The sequence below is a fragment of the Dipodomys merriami genome, unplaced genomic scaffold (genome assembly GCF_024711535.1).
Source record: "Dipodomys merriami isolate MVZ:Mamm:240054 unplaced genomic scaffold, mDipMer1.0.p SCAF_6, whole genome shotgun sequence".
NCBI classification, from domain to species: Eukaryota; Metazoa; Chordata; class Mammalia; order Rodentia; family Heteromyidae; genus Dipodomys; species Dipodomys merriami.
This window is the reverse complement of record NW_027206179.1, coordinates 44,182,304-44,204,657: the sequence shown is the minus strand read 5'-3', so window position 1 is coordinate 44,204,657 and position 22,354 is coordinate 44,182,304. Positions and strand designations below refer to the sequence as shown.

At 34.5% G+C, this 22,354-nt stretch overlaps 1 pseudogene; it reads left to right on the top strand.

The window, feature by feature from the left end:
- Positions 1 to 2,973: 2,973 nt before the first annotated feature.
- The window catches only part of LOC138814308 (serine/threonine-protein kinase Nek4 pseudogene), a 43,023-nt pseudogene continuing 23,642 nt past the window's right edge, over positions 2,974 to 22,354 (top strand).

The window sequence follows — 22,354 nt, the reverse complement described above, 5'->3', positions numbered from 1 at the left end:
GACTTGCAGCACATTATACTTCTAATTAAGACCCTGTGTTATTTTAGTATTTTGCTTGTTTGGCTCAATATCTATCTTCTTTTCAGGTTAAATGTTGTAAACAGAGAGCAACTATAATAGCTGCCCAATCAAATTATAGAAAGAATGCTGAAAAGGTCAAAATAGAAAAACATACTGTGGTAATTTCTGTAATGTAGAATGCATTAAAATTTTGTCCTTCATTTGACTCTAGAAAAAATGAATAGGATAGAAATGGCATGGAATATTGAAAATGAAGCTTTTATCTTCCAAATGCCAGGGTTTATTTTTTTTATCAGTTTTGTTTTTGTCGTAGTACACAGTAAAGTCCTCTGACCAATGACAACTGCCATTTAATTCTTCATCTGTCCTTAAGAGTGGGAAGAAATAGGGCATTTCTTGTCTCATGAAAGCTTCAAAAGACCTCATCTCCCTTCTGATACTTGTGTTTATTTCTTTTCTGAATATTGCTTATTAAGCTAACCAAGGATTTTATTATTTATTTTCTTGTGGTATACAATATATTTTTTTGTCATTTCTCAGCATTTAATTGAAAATTCATGTTTAAAAATAGAATTAAGGAAAGGAGAACTATTACTGCTAAATTTCAAATCATATAATTGTGGAATTAAATGGTAAAGAATACTTTTTTGTCTCTTTGAACTACTACAATGTACTAAATGCACATTGCACTAAGAAGGCATGAGAAGAGACACTGAAATGATTAAAGCCACCTAAACTATTTAGTCCCTCTTGTTTAGCAATTGTAGTGGAGGGTTAAAAAATATAACTTCGTATTTATGGGAAATTCATAGATTGATATGAGTTTGTATCATGTATAGAGAATCTGTGGTATACCCATTAACTTCACTAATTAATTATAGAATTATTCATTTATATGTGAGTTAACTAAATAAAGTGATTTTCTTTTTTGTTGTTGTTGCTGTTGTTTTTGGTCTGTCCTGGGGCCTGAATTCTGGGCTTGGGGGCTGTCCCTGCGCTCTTCAGCTCAAGGGGAGTGCTCTACTGCTTGAACCACAGTGCCACTTAGGGTTTTCTAGTGGTTTATTGGAGATAAGAGTCTCATGGACTTTCCTGCCTGGAGGGCCTTTGAACCACGATCCTCAGATATCAGCCTCCTGAGTAGCTAGGATGACAGGCATGGAGCCACCAGTGCCCTGCTTTTGTTTGTTTTTGTATGCATGTGTTCATCAGGAACAGAGTCTGAGATGGAACTTCCTGCATAGCATGTTTGCTAAAGAGAGAGACCTTGGGGTCAATTGTGAAAACATGGAAAGAAAAGAAAAGGCAGAGAGAAGTCACATTTAAGTCCATGCATGGCCAAATGCACTGGTGACTCTGAAACCTCTGTAGATTTCCAGAATTGTCTTCAATTTTATTGAGCAACTCAGAGTGCTTATTACACAACATGGAATATTCTCTGAATACATATCACTCTGGAATGAGATTGGAATGGAATAGAGAAGAATTTGTTCTCCATCAAGATGTCTTGCAAATGAGGTAATGCTTAAACAGATTGAAAGATGAATTATATCTAGTTACCACACTCTGAAAACACTACTTTTTAATTCCTTCACTGAGAATGGTCTGTCTGAAGCTATGTGTGGCCAACAGTTCTGACTGAATATAAAGAGTAGCAATAATCTGGGCAGCAGTCTAGTCCTTTGCTCAAAAACTGTCTGTTGTCGATGTGATGATTCCATTCCCATAAGCTGAATCACTCACTGAAATTGACACTTCATGGACAAGTAGTTGAAATTCATACCATAGGGAGAAAAGAATAACAAAATAATAGAAAGAACTCTATAAAAGCCTATTGTCTTCCACCAGTGTGGAGAACAGCATAACTCTTAAGTGTGGGAAGACAGAAAAAAATACAGAGCTTTAATAATTCCAATGTATCTAGCCATGGCTTAGTAACAAGGTAGTTTGATATTTGGGTCTAAAGACTACAACTTATGGATATGAATAATCAGAAAGCTCCACATTACTTCATTTCAAATTTGTGTCTAGTAGATAAATCATGTTTAACCTATAGTATTGTATTGTTTACATAGAATCAGCTTGGTTTGTAATTAATACAGAAGAAAGGAAGTGATATAGAAAACAAATTATATGACTCCAATGTTGCTATGAGATTGTGAAAAAGGAGAACATACTTGCTCTGCCTAGAAAGATGTCATTTTAGGACATGGCTAAACCTTTGCACAACCATCACCTCTGATGACTCCAATGGTAGAACATATGTTTAACTAAGTCTGTAGTTTTGCTAGAGTTTGTTAGGGAAAAAATAAAGTAATGATGTGTTTTGGCTGCTCTTTGCTGTTTTAGCAAATTTCCTAGGGAAAAAAAAGAGAGCTGAGATTAGGCAAGACATGATAATTTTTGCAGTGCTATAAAGAAGAAAATATAGCACTGCTAAGGAAGGCAATCTCTGCCTACAATCAGCAATCATATTGACAGAGTAACTGATAATATGGGTCTAAGACGCATTAGAACACTGCTCCTTTATCCCAAATGAGAGAAGATGAAATTGTCAATCATAGCTCTTCCTTAAGGGCACCAAATTAAGGTATATAAACAGAATGAAGAGCCGGTTAATGGTAACCCTCAATCTTGTGAGTGATTCTCTCTGCCCTTCTGAATTATTTTAGGACACCTTCATTTTAACTGTTTTTGTACCATGGAGTACAGAATAGGTGTAGCTAAGAACCGGTACACATTTTTAAATGGCAGGCTAGAGCCATATATCTAAAGAAACATCTTTGACCATGGATATTTTAACAAAAAATAAGTGAAAGAAAAGAAGGTGAAAAAAACCCTCCTAATTACATGAGATAATTTACTATTACCTAGGAAACCAAACCAAAGGCTATGTGATTACTCTGCTTTTGAAACTGAGAAACAAAATTGTTCCTAGATGATACAGTAAACATGAAGAAAATCAAAAACGTGTTTATGAAACTGAAAGAATTCAACTCAACTGAAGAAGTTGGTATAATCTTCTCTAAATTTTACTTAAGTTCATAAACTCTTTCATGGTTTATCCATTGTAGAGGGTACACTCACATGGTGTGTGCACTAAAATGTACCCCAATATGATTTGTCAATGAATTTGATGAATAAGTGGATAATTCATTTACTAGTTAGCATACATTGATTAGGTTTCCATACTGGAATCTATTTCTCTACACTGGAATTTACTGAGAATCTAAGGATGTTATTCAGGAAATGCTCATGTTTCCATGCCTTTTCCCCAAGGGATTTGGCATCACTGTGCAGTATTGATCAAAATTTAGAGTGCTTTGTAGTCATCTAGGTAATCAATAGATTGTTAAACATGATCAAGCAAATATTATTACAATTCAAATAATTCCTGTTGTTTTATATTTGCTAGTGGACATAAATATACATGAAATTTCTCTAGTATCATTGTATAAATTATTTCTTAAAAGTATTTAAAATAGAATGAATAAAAATCAATTGTCAAAATAAGCAATGCTTTTTGAAAGTCAGGTGGTGGCAACTCTTACCTGTAATCTTTGCTACTCAGGTAGTGGAGATCTAGTGTAGTGGTTTGAAGCCAGCTTTGACCAAAAAGCCTGTGGGACTCTATCTCCAAAATAAGCAGCAAAAAATAGGGATCTGGCATGGGTTAAGTTATTGAATTTCAGCTGAGTAAGCCAAACAATAGGGCTAAACTCTTGGAGTTCAATTTCAATACTATAATTTTTAAGGTTATAGAAAAGATATTCTTAGATATAAATTGCATGTTTGATTTCCCATAGACGGTCTTTTTACAACCATATTAATATTTAAGCAACCCTTCACAGACACATCCATTCACAGCCAATCAAATGTTCACATGCTTTCTCCTACCCCTTTAAGTTGCTTCTATGTGTGCATAATTTTGGCAAGGTAACAATATCATAAAAAATCAGCTTCATTAGAAAATGACTTTCTGACAATCCCAAAGCACTCTAGTTCTTACTAAATCTGTTTACTATTTTTAACACCCTATTATCTCAGTCAGAATTGTGAGGTGATTTCCTCTATGAAATAGATGAAATATGTAGCAAATGTACACTTAAGCAAGTTGAAAATAATATAAAAGAAGGACTATCACATCCTTATGCAAATTTTGTCACATAGGCTATCTCAGAGAAGCATACACTGAAATACATGTACTTCCTTCCTTCTTATTTAAATTAAAATTAGTGTGCTTTTTATTCACCTCTTGCTCTTCTTCAAATTCCACTTCATCATTGTAGGTTCTTTTACCCACTGTCATAATAACTTCTTTATTAACTATATTTAATCATCTATTAATACTAGCAGCCAGGGTAAAAGAACATATTTATAATCTCCCTATGAATTTTTGCTCATCCAAATGTCTCAGAGGGAATTTTTATAGGCAGCAGATTTCTCTTTTACATGGACCTTGATGTGGAGAGAGCAACGCTATATTAGAATGTCTTTATTTGTCACTTACTATCCTCATTGAATGCCAAACAGACAGAGCTTTAGGAATTTTTGAATTGTAGCATCATTTGGCACATCAAAGTAATAAGCTTGGGTTTCTAATAGTACATCCTATGATGTACGTCTGCCCCACAAGTCCCTCTACACAGAGTTACCTTAAAGTGGCTCATTATTTAGAGTCTGTATAAAAAAAGTATTTCCAGTGGATAAGGAAAAAAGTCCCCTTCAGAGCAAAAATTGTTTAATGCCTCCCAGGTGTGTAAGAAAAGTGAAAAACTACAGCTCTTCTGATGTACTGTTCATGACTTAGTGGGTTTATTAGTTTCCTGAACGAAGACTCATCTGCCCTGCATTTCCGTGGTTTAATTTAATGGACAGATTCTCCAATAAAGGTAGATGGAAATAAATGCATTAGACAGCTCATACAAGGAGCAAAAGGGAAAGGATTTAACCATTAGGGTTTTTATATCTTTGAAATGATGTGTTGTTTCAAGCAGTCTCAATTTCTTTGGCTTATGTTTATTATTCTTTTTATCTGATTCTTGCTGCCATCTGCTTCATGTGCAAGTGCAAATTTATAAGCAAGCAAAAGCAGAGCTAATTTTTGGTGTCAGCTTAACAAACAAAAGCTGTACTATATGGATAGCTATCATTAAAGATATCTATGTGAAATATTGATCTGACATAGGCTACTTTTTCAGTCTTAGATATGAGATGGTAATTAGGTTCATTTGAAGAAGAGTGAGTGTTAATCTGCAGTGTGGGAAGCTATATTGATTTTGGAGAGTGACTTTTTTAAACAGCAAATATTTTCTACACACATCTAATGAATCAATCTGTTGGATTATTTCAGAGTACAGATTTTTTTAACAAAAACAAAATGATTAACAAATTCATGTTTCCCTTGCATTTGAATAACTTCACATGAGACTCATTGAGTGATACAGATGAAGTTAATAAAAAGCACTGATAAAGCAAATATAATCTAAAGGGAAGAAGACAGGAAACATTTTCATTACCCATTCACTGATGAGTGTTTTTAATGTATCTGAGATGGGTAAAAATACCTTGTTTTTCATTGTTCATTGTTGAAAGGAAAATGCTTTCTTATGCAGTAAATTAAATGTAAACACCTGACTAAATTTACATTTAAATGTTAACATTACATTTTAATATAAATTAAACTAAGATAAACAAAATTGCTAGAAATTTTCATGTTATAGTGAATATAAAATGTATGTTAAAAAGTTTTTAATGAGCCAGGCTCTGGTGGCTCACTCCTTTAATTCTAGCTACACAGGAGGCTGAGATCTGAGAATCAGGAACATCCCTGAGACTCTTATCTCCAATAAATAGCAAGAAAACCAGAAGTGGTGCTTTGGTTTCAGTGGTAGGGTGCTTGCTTTGATCTGAAAAGCTGAGGGACAGCGCCCAGGCCCAGAGTTCAAGCCCTATGATCTTTGTATTCTTACTTCATCTCATTGTAATTAGTTTATACTTTTTAAAAATTACACAGATGTACTCTGTCACACTGAGATTTTATCAGTTTCAGTGAAGATACATGGATGAATAAAATGTCCACACATGTAAATATTTCTCTTTAGAGTCACATATATCTTAATGAAAATCTGTCCTTTCTAGTGCGCAGTTATATGACCAAAATTCTACATTAGCATTATAGTTAGATGAATTCGTGCATGAACTTTCTTAGGCATCATTTCCCTACCATTAAGATTTGAAGCCTTAGTATATTAGGTATTGCTAATGTTCTGCTTTAAACAATGATTACTGGGAGTCAGATTACATTTCCTTCAACTAATTAAAATAATACTGTGGCAGACGTTCTTTGAGGTAGCCCCAGTCCCAATCACCTTTCAGGAATCTTGTACTTCTGTAATTCTTTCACCTTGAATGTTGTTGGCACTTACCCTGTGTAGCACAGTAATTGCAAACATGGTATCATTGCCTTTCAAATCTGTCTCTAAAAGATTGTAAGTTTTAAGTGGGTTTATTTGCTCCTACTTTCTTTTAGCTAATCCACTATGGACAAAGCCTTCTCCATCTAAACTCTGATTGAAATCCTGACTCACAGACTCTTGGACATATATTTATCATTTTAACCCATTAATTTGGAGTACTTTGTTGTATGATGTTAGGTAACTGCTGGCTTTCTGTCACAGTAACAAATACTTGAAAAGAAAATGATGTAAAGGGAAAGAATTATGTTTAGTTGTTCAGTTTTGGAAGTTTCAGTGCATGGTAAACTGACTTCTTGCTGTGGGCTTAGGGACTGCCCAAAATATCATGGGAAAGTATGGTGGAGGAAAAATAGAGTGAAAATAACAACAACAACAACAACAAAGTCGAGGAATGAAACATAGTGTACCATTAAACCTTCAATGGCACTTCTTAAAAGAAAAACAGTCCACTTTATAGCTCTGATTACATCAATATACATCAGTCTATTCATCGCTTCTCAATAGCTACACCAGTTGTGGGTCCAGCTTTCAACACATGAACCTTTGGAGGACATTTCATATCTAAATCACAGCAATAACTAACCTAGAAGATGTTTCATTTTAAATATTAAAAGAAGATTAAAAACTTTTGTAGGAACTGAGCTTAGTTATATAGATAAATAAGTACTTCCATCATAATTATTAAATTTTTAAGACAATTCTCAGGTAAAATTAGTTACTGTGTTTTGTCTGAATAAAGATGGATCTAAGAGAACTCAAACAACATAAGTCCTAGCAGCATGGGTACATCCCGGTACAAATCACTTTGAGAAGTATTCTCTATGAGAAATCTGTAGAGTCCCACTCTTGTGAAGGAAGAAGACAGACGGTAGAACACTATGCCAATGTCATGATATTTATTTCAGAACCACACAAATCAATTCTATAATACTCTTTTTTTATTATTTCACTTTTGAGAGTGATCTCTTTTTCTAAATATTTTTCTTAGATTGTGGTTAAGAGTTTTGGTTGACTATATTACTGCTATACATTAAGTAAGCATAATGATATTTATAATATGAAATATAATTATATAAATTAATACGCTATCATCCTTAAAATGATAACTTAAAAATTACTTCAGAAAAAAGTAATGACTGCAGTAATGATTTTATAAGAAATACGAAAATACTGTAGAGATAATATAGACTTTGCTTACCTATACATGTGGGTAAAAAGTGGAGATCATAAATTACAAGATTTTATTTGAAAGGCACAATTGAAGCTACTTAAAAAATCACCCATATTCCAACGTAGCAATTGTGATGCATTTAATGACATGATAAGACCTCTATAAATGTAGTGGGCAAAGCTGAGACTTGGCTCTCAGATTCAAACATTTGATTGTGTAAAACATGGTGTTAATATCTAATCTTGAATGAAATTTGGATTGTCCACATATGCCTTCCACCACTTCCTTAGCCATTTCATTAACAGCCTGCAAGACTGCATCCAGTTCACCATCTGGATGTGTCACTTGCTACAAAATAAACCTGCTCCCTCGATGACAGCAGGATACTTCAGCATCTGCTGTTTAATAAGCTGCAGCAGAACATCCACCCAAAAGTACAGGAAGGGTGATATTTCAATGAAATGAGCAAATCATTTAATATTAGGTCTTGAATGTACCACGGGGAAACATCTAATCCATCATTTTCAAGGTACATTCCATCAGATACTAGTCTTTCATCATGACAATAAGCATTCCGTGGCTAAATAGTTGTTCCTCCTATTGTAAACACAAAGACTAATCGGAAATGCTATTATCAACTTTATAGTCTTATACCCTCACATAAGTCATAAAATCAAGTAACTGAAAAAACAAGACACCAGAAAGATACCAAAAAAAAATCAAGGCATAGTAGGGAGTCTGGGAAGTGAGCAATCTCAGGAAATTATGAAAAAACATATGACTTTGACTACTTTTTCTGATATCTATTTTGCTTTTCATAATACTGTCCTTTCTACTGTTGCAACATCTTTTCTTCAATCCGTACTTCTTTATTTCCTTAATTTACCTCGCAGCTAAACAGATTCAACAGATGTTGAAACAAATCCCATGATCTCAGATTAGCTTGATCCTGATTAGATTAATGTTCATAAAGTTCTAATCATCTACCTTGTTCTCTAAATTACAATGCTAATTTCAGAAGCACCATTATTCTTTCCTTACTGCTGCTGGGTAAAGTATGAAATATTTTAAGGATACATGGAGATACAGAAGGAAAGATTGTGTGTTGTTAGTTGGTTATTTCTTAATATACTTGCAAAATCTCACTCAGATTCTTCTTGGGAAAGGAAATATTAAAACTAGAATGAAAATCATATTTGTATTTTTACCTGATTCCAGTTGCCTACTATTGTCTAAGAATTCAGGGCCAAGCATTGTGAACTTCTTTATGTTAAAATTAGTACAAAATAATGGTTTCTTTATCAGATTCTTTCTCATTTTTTTCCTTTGTTCATAACTTCCTTTAAAATCTATTCCTCTCTGACTCATATAGAACATTTTTGTTGTTGTTACTTTGTTTTGTGCTGTTTTTCTCTCTTACCAGAATTTGAAACTTAGGGCTATAACTCACTGGATTTCTTGCTCACAGCTGGTATCCTTCTACTTGAGCTGCTCCTGCAGCTTGGCTGGTTGATGATGAGACTCCAAAATGTCTCTGCCCTCACTGACATTGAACCATGATCCTGAAAAGCTGGGATTACATAGGTAAGTCATTTATGTCTACTTTAGATTACATCTTTTTTTTTTTTTTTGGTCTGTCTTGGGGCTTGAACTCTGGGCCTGGGCACTGTCCCTAGCTCTTCAGCTCCAGGCAGTGCTCTACCGCTTGAGCCACAGGACCACGTCCAGTTTTCTAGTGGTTTATTAGAGATAAGAGTCTCATGGACTTTCCTGCCTGGGCTGGCTTTGAACTGTGATCCTCAAATCTCAACCTCCCAAGTAGCTAGGAATTCAGGTGTGAGCCACAGATGCCCAGCTTTAGATTACATCTTTAGTTGAACAATCATGAACTGGATTCTTTTTCTTTCAGTATAACTTTGGTAGGATATTTTGATGGACAATTTTTAGTATATTTTTAGGACTTCTGAAGCCATATTTTAATAATACACAAAAGATTTATACCATCTGAAGAGAAACCAGAGTACAATGATGCCACATTTTACAAAAAAAAACAAAAAACAAAAAAAACAAAACATTGCATAGCTCATTCTTTTGCAATGACTAACTTCTTATCCATGAAAAACAACAGTACTAACATTCCTAGGCAGTAAAACAAAGTTGAAAAGTTGCAGAAGTTGGCTGGAATTATTCTATATAGAATCATTAAAATAAGTTTTAGGGAAGCAGGAGTTGCATGGGGATTTAATCTACCTACAGGTTATTTGTATTTAAATCAGCATCTATAAAACATCACAGAATAGGATAAAGAAGTGAAATTTTTAAGTCTAATTTTTGCATCATTTAGGTAAATATTCTGCTTTGGTGGCTGTAGGTAGAAACATTGCTAATCCTAGCTTACGAAAATCATCTGGGTGATTGGTATTAAAGACAATAAAGTGCCTGGTAGCAGTGTCCATCTCCTTGGAGATGGAACCTTCACAATTCTATAATAAGGGAGGACCAGAGAGTATATCTTTCTAAGGAGAATGATTAGTAAGAAATTTTTGCCAATGGGAAATTAACTGGAAAAGAAGGAGGGTATCTGATAAGCATGGTAAGTTTTAGCACATGCTTCTGTCTTCCCATCTTCATGAAGTTCTCTTGATATAGCAAGTAAGGACTTTAAAAGCACCAAGAGAAAGAGTTAAGAAGATAGTTTATGGTGTAGGGCAATGAAAGAATGCAATATATAATACAGATAAAATTAGTAGATTTCTCATATCAAATCAATTTTGGGGGATTTATATATATATATATATATATATAATTTATTTATTTATTTTTGTTGGTCATGGGGCTTGAACTCTGGGCTTGGGTACTGTCCCTGCACTCTTTTTTTTTTTTTTAATTTGTGAACATACTGTACAGAGGGGTTACAATTACATGGGCAGGATAATGCATACATTTCTTACCAAGCATTGTAGCCTCCTCCTTTGTTTACCCTTCACAACCCTTCCCAGCTTGTCCCTACACTCTTCAGCTCAAGGTGAGTGCTATACCACTTGAGCCACAGAGCAACTTCTGGTTTTCTAGTTGTCTATTGGAGATAAGTGTCTCTCCGACTTTCCTGCCAGGACTGGGTTTGAACCATAATCCTCAGATCTCAGCCTTCTGAGTAGCTAGGATTACAGGCATGAGCCGCCTGAACCTGGCTACAAATATTTTAAGTCATGGAAAGTCACAGGAATGGAAATAGGTATTAAAATTTGGTGTTGTTGTTAGAATCCAGAAAGATCCTTGAAAATGTGGGTTTATAAACTTCAAAGATTCTCATGTTTTTCCCGCCCAGAGAAGAAGTATTCTCCATTATATAACTCTCTAACGAGTTTGACACTGAGGAATGTGCACAGGTATACCTGAATGGTATAACAGGATTTAATGTATTTCCACATATTTAGCTGGGTGTTCATTCTTGAATTTGCTCAAGATTGAGCCGAACATTTCTACATTTGATCAATTTTCTCTCAGTAATGATAACCAAGAAACTATGAATGTTTAGTTTTGAAAGGGTTTATCTTACACCCAGAAATGTGGCAATTTCTACTTCCTTTGATTGCATTGCTTGTTGTGTGGCAAAACAATTTTCTACACATTAAAAAGAAACAAACTATACCTCAATGCTGAATTGTAGGGCTAGCATTTTGAAGACATTTTTAGCATGCATTAGGGACTTTATGTTAAATATCAAACCTGTGCTGTATGTACTGTAAAATACAACTAGTTTGACAAAAAATGGTGAGTAGATACAGGCATTTGGAGTTTGCCCCTGGGTTTCCACTAAAACCACTACTAAATCTTCACCTCTGAATCTAATTATCATATAGTGTACTTCTTCTGATGCTGATTATAGGACACACTCAAATGTCAGAAACTGTAATTCAGTATGTGAACAAAATGGCATTAATAATAATACTTTAAGGTTAAATTGGAAAATGAGCATAGATTGTCTCAAGCATTAAGGTAATACAACATCACTGTCAGATCAAGAAAAATCTGTACAGAAGCTGTGTAACTTGCTCATATGTTATGAAGTCATTGACCTTAGAAATTCATTTGCATATCAATATATAGTCTTGAGGAATATTAGAACCACTACATTAAACTCAACAAGACTCTCAAGTTCCAGACAGCCATTTGGAACTGCCTGACAAAAGCTTAAGGACCCATCTCAAATAAATGTTAAAAGTATTGTGGCTCATGTCTGTCATCACAGCTATGGGCATGAGTAGGAAGATCACAGACTCAGGAAAACCTTGAACAAAAATTGGACCAGACTTGAAAAAGAAAAAGAAAAATGAATGTTAAAAAGGGATGCAGGATTGCCTTAGGCATGTGGCACTGAGCTAAAACCCCCAGTCATCCAAACAAACAAACAAATAAATAAACAAATTTCATTTTCATTTAAAGTATCTATCACTCAAGATGTTTTAGGTTTTTATGGTATAAACAGTATGTGCAAAAAATGTAGTAGTTCATCTGATTGAAGACCACAGAAGGTATCCAAGCATGAACCTTGGAACTCGTAGGGATTCTTTTAACTCTTTCTCCATCACTCAGTTGAACAGTTGACTGTCAGTTTAATGTCTTCCAGCTTCATCCCTAATTCTCTTTTTTCTCCTTGTTTCTCTTTTTTCTCACTGCTCTCTTCTGATGAATATGGGTATGGTTGTATTGAATGATTATCTCAACATTCCAGGATATTTCTCTATCTATTAATCCTTAAATTTTAGCATATCTACAAGGAACCTTCTTCAAATAATGTAACACTGACAGGTGCTGCAGAGTATGACATGACATAAGCTAAATTGTTGGGCCTATCACAGAAATTTTAAATGAAGTATTTTTGTTTTCACTCTGAGTCTAGTCCCTCCTCCTCTTTATTGTCTTTCATTCCATGTAATTCTCAGTGTATTTCATTACCCACATCTTTATCTCCACCTCTGTCACTCTCTCCTTTCTCTTGCCTCTGTCTCTGTCACTCTCTGCTTCCTGTTGAAAGTTATTACAGAAGTTGTAAATTAAGGCAATGTGATCATACAACAATCTCTCTTACATGTTCCAAGAGAGTGGTGAGGATTTTCTTGTCTTGACTGTGAAATATTAGACAATATGTAGACTCTTTATGATTCTTACTCCCCCACTCTCAAAAAACCTATAAAATAGAAAACGCATAGGGTATTTTTCTAAATCTTGTATCCTGATATGTATCTGCTTTTCATTATCATAAATATTTTGAATAGATTGGAACAATTGAATTTAACTTGAATGAGTTTCCAAACTCAGAATTTTATTAACCAATACTTTCCCATAGATTGATGGAAATGCCATGATTCTGATTCCCTAGGATAGATTCATAAGGATTCCACAAACATTCTAATGCTTTAGATTTTATGCTAATCTGTTCTCATATGGAGGGATAATAAAAGACTTTATGTCAAGAAAACCTTATTTAATGAGAAAAAATACAGGTGTTTAAAAAGTGATTGCTTTAGCTGGGTTGTCTCTACACAGTTAGGAGTGTGAGAGTCATGGTCTAAGAACAGCATGTTGCTCTCTTAACTCCCTGAGGGCCACCACCACATACAACTGTAGTAGTATCAGTACCTATTACATTTATGTGTCTATATAAACAATACCTCCTAAAATTAAAGAGTTAACTTGTGACTCAAGTCTAATGGACTTGTTTAATCAAATACACTTACCTTCAATATCTTGAATATCATTTAATCATTTTTTCTTTTATATTATTGAATCATTTTTATAATGTTTAAATTTTTGTCCTGAAGAAGTGTTGATAAAGGAAGCCACAAAGCACAAGGTGAAAAATTTATAGGTTGAAAAAGTGTTATAGAAAGAGGCAGGGTGATCTAACATTTTCTTCACTGAATAGAAGGAAAACCATCATAACCCTCTACAAATATTAAATATTGGGCCTGATAAGAAAAGTTATACATAGGAACTTCCTGTAGAAATCCAATCCCTGTATTCTATTAGGCAGTTCATTCTAAATCATCATCAACATTTATGTCTATATTTTATTCCAGAAACCAAGATGAAATTTAATATATAAAAAGCAGTCTTGGCTGGGCGCTAGTGACTCATGCCTGTAATCTTAGTACTCAGGAGGCTGAAATGTGAGGATCACAGTTCAAAGCCAGCCCAGCGAGTAAAGTCTGTGAGACTCTTATTTCCAATTAACCAAGAAAATTGGAAGTGGTGCTGTGCATCAAGTGGTATGGCACTCACCTTGAACTGAAGAGCTCAGGGACAGCGCCCAGGCCCAGAGTTCAAACCCCACTACCAAAAAAAAATTCCTTTGTTCTGTAACTTGAAATATGTTACAATCCAGTGAAACTGCAGAAAAACATATAGAAATGGGTTTAAGAAAGAGATGTCCACTTCTTAAGGAATGGTATCACATGCAATGTACGTTATCAAGAAACCATATTTGTGTTTTAATTTTTCCATGTATGAACTCTCAATAGAATTGTTATATGCATTATTTAGCATGACAATGTTGACTGAATATTTAGTAAGTTCTCATGTTACATTTTTTTTCCAGGTTGAAACACTAGCTCATCTTTTGACTTGAAAAAAAAGAAAGAAAGCCTCCTGAACTGAGTGCTTTCATTAAAAAAAAAATTCTGTTAGTAGCATGTGTTTGTCATTAGTGCAGTTGTCTGACAGTCTTTGAATGTTACAATGGCACTGGCTTTAGACAGTTCCTCAGGGCAGTGATTGCGTCTGCTTAAATTGCTTTGTGCAGAACACAGGTGGCTGAGTAATAAACACTTTTTGCTGATGCAATGTCTTGTATTGAAGACAAAGCCTCTGATTACTTAGTGTTTTGAAATTAGTTTTTAAAGATGCAACAGGAATCCAATTAGTGTATAATGTGTGCATGACACAGAAATGGCTTTGGAGAAGATTAACAAGAACACATACCACCCTTATCTCCAAAAGTTTATGTTTTAAAACCAATACAACAGCACAAAAACAAATGTGGATATTGAATAGTAGATTATCTTTCTAAAACCTTTATAAAATGCCAAATATGGTACGGAACAAGTATGCAAATTTGTGTGTATGTGCATGTACATAAATTTTTCTTTATCTTTCCATTATGCAGTTTAGAAAAGGATCAATGGTGCCATTATAGGCATAATTAGAAGCAGAATGGCATGAGTTTTGCTATGAATATCAGTTTGTCATTGATGTTTACGATATGGCATGTGTGTGTGTGTGTGTGTGTATGTGTGTGTGTGTGTGTGTGTGTGTGTGTGTGTGTGTTCTAATGTTAGAATAATGCTCTAGTTAAAGAAATAAAGTGAGCTTCTTTTTTTGATACCTGAAATCCAGGCCTCCCTACCTAGAACAAAGCACAAGACCACTCCTTTAAATTCCAGATGAGATGCAATGGGGACAGTTTAACCTTTACCTGTTAAAGCATATAATTGCTCTGATTTGCTTCTTTCTGTTTTGAGCTAAGGTTTTTCTAGGGCTCCTATATGAGAGAGAGATTTCTTTCCTTCTTATGGCTAATGTCATAATTTCATCCTAGTTCTCTCAATCACCTGAGAAAATAATGGACAAAGCAATAATTATGTAAAATATCTGTCTAAATTCACTCCATGGTTTATTCATCTTTCCTGCTTGCTAATTCTCTGAACATGGACAGTGCATTTCTCATTACACATCTATACCAAGCAATGTACATATACACACTTGATAATTGTCTGTTTATCAATTTATTTATCTCTATCAGGTTTGGCTCTAACCACACCATGGTGGACAAATATACTGAGTCTTATAGGTTTTCTGCCTCACAAATTACCTGGTATTTGTGTCGCATTTCTCTCAGTAAAATTTTCTTGTCTACATTTGCTTTCTTCTAATAATAAATGACCATAGAGTTGGTTGCTTCACCTACACAAAAAACAATCTCTGAAGGCCAGAAAATCAAAATCAGTCTTTCAGTATTAAAAATCAAGATTTTTTTTACAGGGCTGGTTCCTTCAAGATGTTTTAGGGGAAAATTTGTTCCTTGCTTTATAGTTTTCAATGGTTACTATTATTTTTTTCTAGTATTCTGTGGCTCAGTGACACATCACTCATATTCTATCTTTGCATCTGTTTTTCCTCTCTGGAATTATGTCTTTCTCTGTCTCCTTGTAAGGACAAATACATTCTCCATTTAAATTTCTCCATCATACTTGCAGTTCTCCATCATTGTATCCTTATCAAACATGTTGACAATGTTCAGGACCATTATTCCATATGACCCCAAAGTGACCTTTTGTTCCCCCTGGTAAGAACATGTATCATCTACAATCAGCAATGTTCAAGTACATAATTTGCTATTTTCAATAGTCAACAGGTCGAATAATAGCTCTCTTGAAATTATTAACTTAGGTAATATGACCAACTTAGGTTATATGACCAACATCTCCTCAGCTCCCCAGGCTTACTACAACCAACATGTTTCAAGTGACTCATAAAACAACCCAAGGATTTCAAAAATGATTCCTTCACATTCTCTTATATGACACATTTACTTGGATTTTTATGTGTTAATTCATTAGTGTAAACTGTAATATACTGTCATAAAAAAAAAATCAAGCAATTAAAAGCGATGTGACACATAAAAAGTTCTCCCTGCCCAGCACCGGTAGCTCATGTCTGTAATCCTTGCTGTTTAAGAAGCTGAGATCTGGGGCTGGGAAGGTGGCTCAGTGATAGAGCACTTGCCTTGCATGCCTGAGGCCTGGGGTTTGATTCCTTAGCACCACATAAGCAAAAAGAAAAAAGCTGGAAGTGGTGCTGTGACTCACGTGGTAGAGCGCGCTAGCCTTGAACTGAAGAGCTGAGGGACAGGGCCCAGACCCAGAGTACTTGCCCCACGATAGGATCCCCCCCCCCAAAAAAAAAGAAGTTGAGATCTGAGGATTGCAGTTCAAATCTTGACTGGATAGGAAAGTTTGTGAGACTCTTATCTCTGATAAGCTATTCAGAAGATTCCTGAAGTGGAGTTGTAGCTCAAGTGGTAGAGTGCTAGCCGTGTGCACAAAGAGGCTCAGGAACAGTGCCCAGTTCTTGAGTTCAAGCCCCAGAACTGGCAAAACAAAAACAAACAAAAATAAGTTCTCCCCTCTCATTCTTCTATTTGTCAACAATGATCCAATGTAAACTGTTTGATATGGATTAGTCCATTCTTTTATGAATGTACACAGCATAAAAAAATAAAAATGCATGCAAACTTTATGAAGATGTTATATATGTATAATAAGATGTTATATTAATGTATCATGTATTATGTCTTTACAAAGATATTTTGAATGCTGCTTTTTACCAACTAATACTCTGAATTGAGCATGTCTCCACCTCACCCTATTCATATCACAACTGCTAAGGAGATTGGTGCAATTGCATATTTATTTTAGAATAATTGTATTAACTATTGTATAACAATAGCTGGGCCAGGCGCCAGTGGCTCACACTTGTAATCCTAGCTGCTCAGAAGGCTGAGATCTGAGGATCGCAGTTCAAAGCCAGCCCGGAGAGGAAAGTCCATGAAATTCTTATCTCCAATAAACCACCAAAAAACAGAAGTGTCGCTGTAGCTCAACTAGTAGAGTACTAGCCTTGAGCTGAAGAGCTGAGGGACAGTACCCAGGCCCAGAATTCAAGCTCCACGACTGACAAAATAAAAAACAAACAACAAAACAAAAAACAATAGCTGGAATTAATGAAGTTACATATAGCAAAGGTTTATTATGGTTCACAATCTGAGGTTTCAGTTTATGGCTTGCTGTTCTTACCGTAAGGTGGTGAGACATCAGGACAGACTACATGTTCAAACAAGACTGTACACTCTATTGTTAAGAAACCAAAGAAGGATGGGAGGAAACTGGAGTCTCACACTCCATTTTAAAAGCATATTTTCAGTGACATATAACCTCTACTTTATCATTTCTACCACATATGTGGCCTTCCTTGAGAATAAGCATTTAAATCATTTAGAGGACATTCCTGATGCAAATTGTAGGGATTTAATATAACTAAACAAGCTGAAGTGGGTGAACTTATGAGGCAGTGAGTTCATTTAGCTCAGAGTTTTGGAGCTTGAAAGAACCGAATTCATTTTTCTTTTATGAGGATCTAAAGGTGGATAGCACTATGACAAAGTATGTGTGAGGCCAGGAAAGATGTGTGAGCAGGAATATGACTTTTCTTACAACTGACTTTCTTTCTTGAAGAAAAACTCAGGGTTCCATAAAATCTAACACCTTCCAAGGGCTTGTACCCAAATAATCTCCTACTAAGAAATCACCTGTAACATTCTCATTACATCGCAACATTACCACCCAATGGACCACATTTTCAAAATGCCAGTCTCTTAGGGATATTCCCAAATTTACACTTTATCCACACTGTAGCAGTATATTTTAAATACTTTTTTCCACTATTCTGGCATTTTGTTTATTGCCCTATTTTCTGAAGTGTATTATTAATTTTAGCAGTGTTCATCTATTGTTAGGAAATGAGAAGACTTGGAAAAAATTATATTAAGTGAATTAAGCCAGGCCCAATTTGCAATAACTAGTAGAAGTCTAGGGCAAGCAGAAAAGGCCAAAAGCTATGTACATATGACCATATAAGATGATGTTAAGTTGAAATGAGATCCAAAATAGGGACATTATTTTTTTCTTTCTTGCTATTGTTTTTAACATACTTAAAACGTATGATTTTTTTGTTTCTCTTGTATGTTCTTCCCCCCATGGTATAGCCTTTGTTTTCACTGTATTTGATTTCAGTGCCTTGCATATTGTATAAATTTTTCTAATTTGGGAGAAGGGAAATAATTAAATGCTGAAATAATGATACAGGTTGACCCATTGTAACAATGAGATGTACAAGACACTATGTTGAAAACAAACTTTACAACTTGGGGGGAGGAGGAGTTGAGGAAGTGGTAAAGGAAGGGATGGTAAGGGAGGTAACAATGCTCGATAGGAAATGTACTCATTACTTTACTCATGGAACTGTAACCTCTCTCTAGAGTATTTTTACAATAAAAACATATAAAATATGTGTGTGTGAAAAATCTTGCTAATTGCTAAAATTTGGGGAAGCTATTAATTTGCTATGTTTCATTGTATCTGGCTATTTTGTTAGCTCATAAGTGTTTCATTTACATTTACTAGATACAGGAACATATTATCTGTGACTAATGACAATCTAGTTTTTGTTTTCCTTTTTAATTATCCCCTGAATGTCCCAATTTGAAGCATTTAGGTGTGCAGATAATGACAGACAAATCTTCAGAGATCAGCTTATAACAATAAGCTATGTAACATCTAATACAGGAGCAAAGTATAGTCGGTGAGGCTAGTGTCAGAATAAACATCCATATTGTAGAAAAACCCTACATGCCTCTGCATTTTAATTTCAAGATATTGTAAAGACAGTGAAAGGTTCAGAAAACCAAGGGGGTATTACTGTGGTATTATTTCAGTCTGCTCCTTGTGTGTGTGTGTGTGTGTGTGTGTGTGTGTGTGTGTGTGTGTGTGTGTGTGTGTGTGTGTGTGTGTGTGTGTGTGTGTGTTATCCTCACAGAGTTTCAGTTATATTTGCTCCCTACTAGCTTTTTCATGTTATGGCTAATAAATGTGAAAGATGTAAAGGCAGCAATATCATTAAGGGATTGGTGTTTTTATCATCAAGTTTATTTCTGTTGTAAAGAAGTATATGCTAAGAAATTGTCTTCTACAATGTGTACATTTTGAGATAATTTCCAGTGTAAGCACTTAAAGTTGCATTCTAAAAATAAAGGAATTGTCATGACAAGAGGCTTAATGTGAATTTTCCAAGCAGGTGTACAGTCTGCAAAATGAGTGAACCTACAATAAACCCTACCTGACTTAAGTCAAAGCTAGTGATGGAAAGTTAGACAATAAGAGGGTGGTAGAATGGCATGTGGGTTCCAAATACATTCAGTTCCTTTTTCACAAACAGCATACTTTTCAATTCATAACATTTTTCCTGTTTATCTCTAGCAGTTGTGAAGCATGCTTGTTATAAACACACACACATATTCTTAGTTTCCTATTATTTCCAGGAGAATGCTAAAATTCACTAAAATGCTCTGGACTCACTATGATAAAAATTAGCTACAAGTGATACTCTAATGCTGCTTACTTAATCTTCATAAATATTGCATTCATTTTACCCAGCTATTGCTAAATCATTCAAGAACAAATTGCCAATATGAAGAGTTACACCCTTACTACCCTTTCATATAATTAGCTTCATTCATTTTATCTTATAATAAATACAACATGTTTAAAACATTTAAAAACTTGGAGACTAACTTCACAAATTTAAATATACATAGATATACAGATCTTAAATGTTTAACAACCTTGTTTCAGTTTCATAAGAAATAAAATATAAGATAGAGCAGGAACTGGTTTATCTTCTTTTTCAATTACATATTCTTTCCATTTTATCCCCAATGATCTATGTTAAATTAGTGATCATTCTACAACAATATATATTTTAATGTTTGGTAAATAATCACAATTCATTATAATGTTTGGTAAATAAGTACAATTCATTATAATTGTACATATATAAAAATATACAAATTTTATACTATTGTTGTAATTTTGCATGTTGTCTGTTTTAATCAGGATTATATTTTTGGTATTTTCTATAAATAATCCCATATAATCTGATATTTAGTTTAGCTGCAATGTAAATTATCCCTGGGGGGGGACATGTCTTCTATTATTGATGGATATTTAGGCTATTTACACATTTTTATAAGATAAAATATGAATGTCAGGTTACATGACATTGACCACAGTGGAGTTTCTCACATTCTATTTACACACATGGGTCCTTACAACTCTGTTTCAATGCAGATCCTTAGTTCTTAGTTTTGGAGTTGGTCCTGAGTTGTTTTAGGTCCATGGAACAACATTAAACATACTTTTGAATAATAAAATATTCAGGTATTCATATTCATAACAAATTTGCTCTCCCTTCTGAAACTATGTACTAATAAAAGGTCTTGAAAAAAATTAGTATGCTTATGAAGTGGCTAGTAGTGTAGAGGGATTTATTTGACCCTTTACGTTTGGGCTCTCTCAACTTCAGAGATAGCCGAGAAAAGCAATTGTCCAGGACAGTAAAATACAAGCATCCGCTTCTGGTGATCAATCATACCTAACCTTTATCTCGTCTGCAACTGTGATGATCCCGGAGGTGCAGCTGCCACACATTTAAGGAAGGCAGAGTGACAAAATAGGTCTGGTTCCTTGAGGACATTGTTAGCCACTGCTCTGGCCCTGAGATACCTGCCCTGATCATTTTCATTTTAATGTCTCTGAGATAAACTCTTTCTTGATTAAGCCACCATAATCTGTTTTGCAGTTACTTAAACCTGAAAATCATTCTAAATGATGCAGTGCCTCTTAAACATTTCTGGATATAACTAAATTGATTTCTAAAACGCAGCTGTTTTATTTCACACTACAAGCAGAAGATGATTTCAAAGTTTATTTTTCTCTTTCTTTGCTGGTACTTGACATTGTCAAACGTTTTAAAGTTCTTGTTCATTTAAGGGTAAGTATGGCATCTAATTGTGCTTTAGTACTTATGCCTTGGTTAATGGTGACAGAGTTTCTATTTTGCATAATTTGTTGGTGCTTATTACTATGTCAATCATTTTTTATTTTTGATCAATTTCCCCCTTGTGGTTTTAGTTTATTATTGGTTTATCATTACTTGAGCCATAGTACTAATGACGTTTCGATATTGTCTTTTATTTTTGTTCCATGAGTGCATTCTTTAATATTGTAATTTATACTTTTGTAATTTGTTCTTTTAAGTTAAGTGTCCTCATATAAATGTGTATATATGTGTTTCTGTTTACTTTTTTGTTCTTTGTGTCTTTTGTGTGAAACAAATCCCATTTTGAGAACTTATCTTCTTTTATTTTCTTTTACAGATCCATTCTTCTGTTTTTCACATATAAATCATTCACATGGAACCATTTTTATTATAAGCTATGAAAAACTAATCCCATTTATGTTTCTTATGTGAACAATACATCACCCATGTTCTACTATATATAGACTTCATTCTTTTAGGCTATGAAAACAAAATTTATAATTAGGTTGTTGTCATATACTTAGGCTTATAGCTCATAGTTACATATATAATCTTAATGACTGATTCTTCTCAATTTGTTCTTAAGACTAGAATCAACCCTAGCAGCCATTCTCCATTGTGGTCTAAGCATTTCTCTGCTTATGGAGGGGAAGCCTATTTCTATTCTATGGAACCTAGACCTGAGCATTAGCCAATGATGATCTAACATCATGTATAACTATTCAAGACATAGAAAAATAAAATGAAACTTTGAACTCTAACTGTACTAATTTGAGCTGTTTCCTCCATAGTGTCTTTTATATCTATTATATCACTCCAGTATGCCAGTTGTATGCTTTGCATGTGATCCACTACAGAGGTGGTGGATTCTGTGCTCAGGAGTTCTTTGTCATATTACTTTTGCAAAAAGTTGCTTCCTTGGTATAAGGAGCCTGTGTTGGTTAATCAGGGATCTTATTAATCCTGA